General features: G+C 43.4%; 1 pseudogene; it reads left to right on the top strand.

Annotated features, from left to right (window-relative positions):
* Positions 1 to 4,938: 4,938 nt before the first annotated feature.
* Positions 4,939 to 5,897, top strand: LOC129084455 (heterogeneous nuclear ribonucleoprotein A1-like; annotated as a pseudogene).
* Positions 5,898 to 6,785: the final 888 nt, after the last annotated feature.

Raw genomic sequence — 6,785 nt, 5'->3', positions numbered from 1 at the left:
CCTTAGGTGAAGGGTGAGTACCCAAGAAGAAACACACATCACTGTGAAAATGCCCGATCCCCCCGCTCCCGAGTAGTAAGCAGTGGCTTAAGAACAGAAAACTTTATCATTTAGTACCTTGTCACAGGAAGATGGACTCTGCCAAAAGAGCTATTATCAATGGGAAGATCAGGGGGCCCTGTGTGGGTTCCCTGGTAACACCAGAGCGTCCACAACGATGGCCAACATGGGAGAAATAAGCCAGCGTTCGAGAGCCGAGGCCTAGAGTGACAGGGCTAGGAGGGCAGGCCCAGCAGCACAAGGAGGGAAGGACAAGCCCAAGGTGGGGTGGGGTGGGCAAAAGAGGGAGAAGCCTGAGAAGCGTGACAGACCCTGGAGAGAGAGCACCGCGGTGTTCTACAAACCAGAATAGCCCCTTTGCTGCACCTTCATGGTCCCCTAAATGGCTTCCTTCCAAAAACTCATGGAACCCAAACAGACCATGAAAATACCCCAACACTGCTGTCACACTGGCCGTGTGGTGTATTAGACACACTACCCAGAGCACAGATCCATGCTCCCCCTGAAATACACCTAAGAGGGCAGCCCGCAGGATCGCTCAGTTTACATAAATGTTAACCAATCGTTCAAACACACCCTTGACCTGAATCAGATAAAGGCAAAACCAGGTGTGCGACTTATCAGCCCTTATCTGTAAATGGCTGCTAGTAGGTCAACGTTTTTAGACACCAATTCTCACAGCTTGTTAGTACAGTGCCACTGTCCTGGCCTTGAGCAGTGGGGATTGTAGTTAAACCCATACTTATGGGCAGCACAAAGACCAGGAAAGCCATAGAGCTGTTCCTAAAACATCAGATGATAAAAAGTTTTTAATGTGCAGGAACATGTACCCAGATTCCTGCATTTCTGGTCTCTGGGTGATGCCACTGTCTGTCTTTCTGCTCTCCCATCCCTTCCACCAGCTTTGTGACTTAATCCCCTGTATCAAATCCCTCTCCGTTTGAAACACCTGAAATGGTTTCTGGTTTTTTTGACCAAACACTTACTGAAAGACCTTTTTCAACTTTTTTCCTTTGGGCCCTTTGTGTCAATACCCAAGTTTTCATGTTTGGGTCCCTGTCTTTAGTCCTCATTTTGCGGAGTCCTTCAACAGCATCTTTCTGTTCTTAATTTTTTGCTTGTACCTCTTTCTTCCCACCACCCTCTCAACAGTGACAGATTTTGCTGCTTGCCCCTCATGGGGCTCCTCTATTTTTATACCACTGTCACGGCAAACTGCGAAACAGCCTTAAAGCACTGAACAGGCCCCATCCCTTCTTCTGGGGACACCTCTGGGCTCCAATGGACCTTTTGTTCCATTGGGTCATTAACAGAGGAAGTCTGCCACCACGGGACTCTGCCCCTGTGGATGGGAGCTGTGCATACCTAATGAAGAGGAAAATGAGTGGCAAAATGGCCTCGCAAGCCTCAACACATTTCTAATAAAACCTTCTACATCTCCCACTCTTCATTTCCCTGCACATCTTCTTTCCTTCCAAAATGATTTCTCCAAATTCTCTCCAGCCCACAACGCATGCACATCTGTATTTTCTCCTCCTTTCCTCCCATCTGGTGGCACTGTGTTTGGTAGAGGGTTACCCCAGCTTCTCAGTCACACTGTACACACTGTACACATACCAGTTGCCTTAACCTGTGGTTGTAAATGCGCCGATATCCTAGAGAGGAAGCAACCTGGCAGATTAAGAACAGGTTTTATCTTATAGTACTGCAAATAACACAAGCTATGGGTATAAGATCTCTGCTTGGAAAAGTTTATCACTTGTCCAAAGTCACAAAGGTTGTAGGAGGCAGAGCCAGAATCTGAACCCGAGCCTTTCTGACGCCAGAGCTCCTGCTGGTTCCACCAGTCAGAGGCGGAGCATCTAACAGTGACAATGGGAGACCAGAGAGGCTTCCCAGAGGCAGAAGTGACTGCCAGAGACTCGTGGTCAGCCAGGAAAAATGAACAAAAGCACTGGATTTTAAATTTCTACAACATTCTATTGCTGCTGTCAACATGAGGTACCTCTTAGGTGAACATTTCATTCAGGTGTTTCTCAGCAACTCCAGAAGCATTATCATGAAGACCTCCAATTCAAAACAGTCTTTGAGTCCCTTTCTCCCAAATCATACATATATGTGGAATACAGTTATGTGAGCAAGGAGAGAGGTATGGCAGGGTATTCAAGGAAGAAGTGAGGGGAGACAGGTAGTAGAGAGGTGAATCGTTACACCTTTATATACCCATTTCACTTGTTACAACAGCATGTATTATTTTTATAATTTGAAAAGCACCAAATTAAAAAAAAAAGTTAAGAACTTGTGGCAAAGACAATACTATATGCCCACCAAAACGCCTTTTTCTTCTTCCTGCATACACAAAAAGACTATATTTCCCAGCCTCCCTTGCACTCAGGTTGGGCTTATATAACTGGGTTCTGACTAAAAAGGTATGGGAAGAAGTGAGGTACACCCCTTCCAGACATGACCATAAAGTGCCTATATCATCCACATTCTCTCTCTCTCTTCTGTGGCAAACTTGTGAGGCCACATGACTAAGATGAAACCATTTCAAGAAGGATGGAACCTCAACCCCTAAATCAATGATTGGAGGAGAGCCACCAAGAAGAGTAACTTGACCCTCTGAGAATATAAGGTTTCTTTGTCACGCTCCATGACCCTGCCTATCCTGACTAATATGGCACTCATACATGACAGGGATTTTCAGTGTCGCACAAAAGTCCTGAAAGTGCCTCTTGGATACTTCACCTACGGAAATGCTAACTGGGTTTTTTCAGATTCTAAGTTTGTATAAGGACATATTTCTAAGTACAGTTCCTTTCTGTTCTTCTCCCTCTGAATTACCTTTTCATTCCCACTTCGTTGTGGTGTATTTATTACAAAGGAAAATAAATCAGGACTTCTCAGAAAGGAAATAGTACACGTACTTTACATTCTTGTTTAAACAAGACTTGAAAAATGTGGAAATTTTATTACAATTTTATTCCCCCTCAGAGATCATTCTGAATTTTACTATCTTAACAATTACTTATTGTTATAGCAAAACCTTGAATAAACCATCTGGGAAGGACTGAGTCGTTCTAGACAGCCCAGTGTTTCACTGAGCTGGAATTTTTACACTTAGCCAACAAAATGCTGTTGGCTTTAAAAGGTTTTGAAGAAAATACTTACGAAGCATGTTAAATGAAGGATGGTGATATGTTCTACCTTTTCTAGGTGATTCAGAACTAACCCAAGTTCCCTAAATGTATCACACTCCCTTCAGGGTCTTGTGCACACAGTTACCTCTGCCTGGAAGAGTGTTCCCTTCCTTTGTTAATTAAATCTTCTTCATCCTTTGGATGTCAGCTCGAAGACCAGTTTCCTTCAGCACGAGTATACAAATTTACTAAAGTTCATCAAACTTTTCATTTAAAACAGGTGAATTTTGTGGTATGTAAATTATACCTCAATTAAGCTATTAAAAACAAAACACACTATCAAGGAGGTCAAGCACAACATACACACAACCCTTAAATATGGGCTGTATTGTAGTGTGGAAAAGGAGACAGGAAGTATGTTTACACTGGAGAAATCTGACAAGAATCACATCAACCAGGAGATCAAGGTCAACATCAACAGTGACAAGTCATGTTGATAACATGTATGTATCCCTGATATGATGTGATAGAAATGGCCCTTGACCTCCCTGGTCTTCCTCCCAAAAACCATAACCCCGGTCTAATAATGAGAAATATTTCAGGACAGGCACATCCTACAATACGCCCAACCAGTACTCCTCACATCTGTCCAGGTCATCAAAAACAAGGGCAGTCCAAGCAGCTTTCACTGCCAAGAGGGGCCTAAGGAAACAACTACAATATGGGATCCTGGAATGAAAAAGAACATCAGGTACAAACTATGGAAATCTGAATAAAGTATGACTTTAGTTAATAATAATGTATCAATATTGCTTCATTTCTTGCAACAAATGTTAATAATAAGGGAAACTGGGTGTGAAATTTTGGGGAACACTCTGTACTGAATTCATAATTTCTCTGTAAATCTAACATTGTTCATGTAATTCACTCTGTTCATGTAAATTTTTAAAAATTTCCCCAGTCCCTCAAACCGGATCAAGTCCCCCCTGCTATATGTTCATATAGCAATCTAGACTATTGCCTAAATGAATTAATTAATTTATCACTATATATAATTCTGTGTGTGTTTTGTTCACAGTTGTATCCTTGGTACAAGGTTAGGGCCTGGTTGTTGATAGGCGCTTTGTCATAACACATAGTCAGTGCAGTGTCATAGAATGTGAGTTTCATAACAGCGGCATTTTGTCTGTTTTGTCCTCTACTGTACCCTCACCACCTAGAGAGTTCCTGGAACATGGCAGACATTCAGTGATGACAACTGCCTCCCTAAGTGAACCAAGGAATCATCTCCCCAGCGGTTGGAGTTTGAGATAAAGATATTTTAGCTCAACCTGCCTAATTTCCTCAATAAAGCCTATGGAGGTGTGGATAGCAGCAATATTTTTACCAGATGAACTGAGAGGCATAAGGGAGTGGTCTGTAACAAGAGAGAAGAACAATGCCAACCCTCAGAGTAAAGGAAAGACAACAGACAGAGAGGTTCTGCGGGACTCCCTCCAGGGCTATTCTCTCTGGTTCCAGTCAATCCTGGGACTCTATCTCCTGGGAGACCCTCCTGTTCCATGTAGCACAAAGAACCCAGACCATCAGACCCTGCTACTTGGTTCCACGTCACCAAGACTTTATCTGCATCATGTTTGTCTAGCTTGTGTTTCTGTTATAAAAGATGCTTAATCAGCTTTCTGCCGGTGGATGCCTCTGAGTAAGGATTGTTGAAGTCTCCTCTCCTGCAGTCGTCATGTCTAAGTCAGAGGCCCTGAAAGAGCCGGAACAGCTATGGAAGCTCTTTATCTGAAGTTTGAGCTTTGAAACAACAGATGAGAGCCTGAGGAGCCATTCTGAGTAATGGGGAACGCTTGCAGACTGTGTGGTGATGAGAGATGCAAACACTAAGCGCTCCAGAGGCTGTGGGTTTGTCCCATATGCCTCTGTGGAGGAGGTGGGTGCAGCCATGAATGCAAGGCCACACAAGGCGGGTGGAAGAGTTGTGGAACCAAAGAGGGCTGTCTCAAGGGAAGACTCTCAAAGACTGGGTGGGCAGTTAACTGTGAAAAAGGTTTCTGCTGGTGGTATTAAAGAAGACACTGAAGAACATCACCTAAGAGATTATTTTGAACAGTATGGGAAAATTGAAGTGATTGAAATCAGGACCAATCAAGGCAGTGGCAAAAAGAAAGGCTTTGCTGTTGTAACCTTTGATGACCATGACTCTATAGACAAGATTGTCATTCAGAAATACCATACTGTAAATGGCCACAACCGTGAAGCAAGGAAAGCCCTATCTAAGCAAGAGATGGCTAGTGCTTCATCCAGCCAAAGAGGTCGAAGTGGTTCTGGAAACTTCGGAGGTGGTCGTGGAGGCGGTTTTGGTGGGAATGACAACTTTGGTCGTGGAGGAAACTTCAGCGGTCGAGGAGGCTTTGGGGGCAGCCGTGGTGGCGGTGGGTATGGTGGCAGTGGGGATGGCTATAATGGATTTGGTAATGATGGAAGCAGTTTTAGAGGTGGCGGAAGCTCCAATGATTTTGGCAATTACAACAATCTCCAAATTTTGGACCCATGAAAGGAGGAAACTTTGGAGGCAGAAGCTCTAGCCCTTATGGTGGTGGAGGCCAATACTTTGCCAAACCATGAAATCAAGGGGGCTATGGCGGTTCCAGCAGCAGCAGTAGCTATGGCTCGGGCAGAAGGTTTTAATTGCTGCCAGGAAACAAAGCTCAGCAGGAGAGGAGAGCCAGAGAAGTGACAGGGAAGCTACAGGTTACGACAGATTTGTGAACTCAGCCAAGCAGAGTGGTGGCAGGGCCTAGCTGCCACAAAGAAGGCATGTTTTAGACAATACTCGTGAATGGGCAAAAAACTCGAGGACTGTATCTGTGACTAATTGTATAAGAGGCTATTTTAGTTTCTGTTCTGTGGAAAGTGTAAAGCATTCCAACAGTTTTTAATGTAGTTTTTCGTTTTTCTTTTTTTCTTCTCTTCTTTTTTTTTTTTTGCACCCATGCTGTTGATTGCTAAATACAATAGTCTGATCATGACACTGAATAAATATGTCTTTTTAAAAAAAAATAAATAAATACATAAAATAAAACAAAATAAAATAAAAATGTTAAGTCCAATTAATGGAGGGAAATATCACTTGTGGTATGATGAAGAGACAGAAAAAAGGCCACAGGGAGCAGAAGTGAGGCTAAGGGAAAGTGGAGACTACAAAAAGGAAAGAAGACGAAGAACTAGAAATCAACAACAATGGCCTAATAAGGACACAGAAACAAGATACAGGGGTCAAAGTGTTGTGAATTCATTCATTCACCAAATATATGATGAGCACCTACTATATGCCAGGTCCATTCTAGGTGTTAGTGTTACTGAACAGCAAGCAGGTTCTGCTGCTGCCTAATAGGCAAACTCTGGAGGCAGAGGTTTGGTGAAAAGAGAAAGAGGTTGTTTACTCAAAAACTACATAATTTTGGAAGAGTGGCAGGCTTCTGCCCTACAGCCCATTCCCTTTAAATCCCCGAGAGAAAAATAACCCTATCATCATTTGCCAGGCCAGACCAGTCCTAGGCTGTGACCAGAGTTCCT

The sequence above is a fragment of the Pteronotus mesoamericanus genome, unplaced genomic scaffold, assembly GCF_021234165.1.
Source record: "Pteronotus mesoamericanus isolate MK-2021 breed Mesoamerican mustached bat unplaced genomic scaffold, CSHL_Meso_final contig_130, whole genome shotgun sequence".
NCBI lineage: Eukaryota > Metazoa > Chordata > Mammalia > Chiroptera > Mormoopidae > Pteronotus > Pteronotus mesoamericanus.
This window is presented reverse-complemented; position numbering and strand designations above follow the sequence as displayed.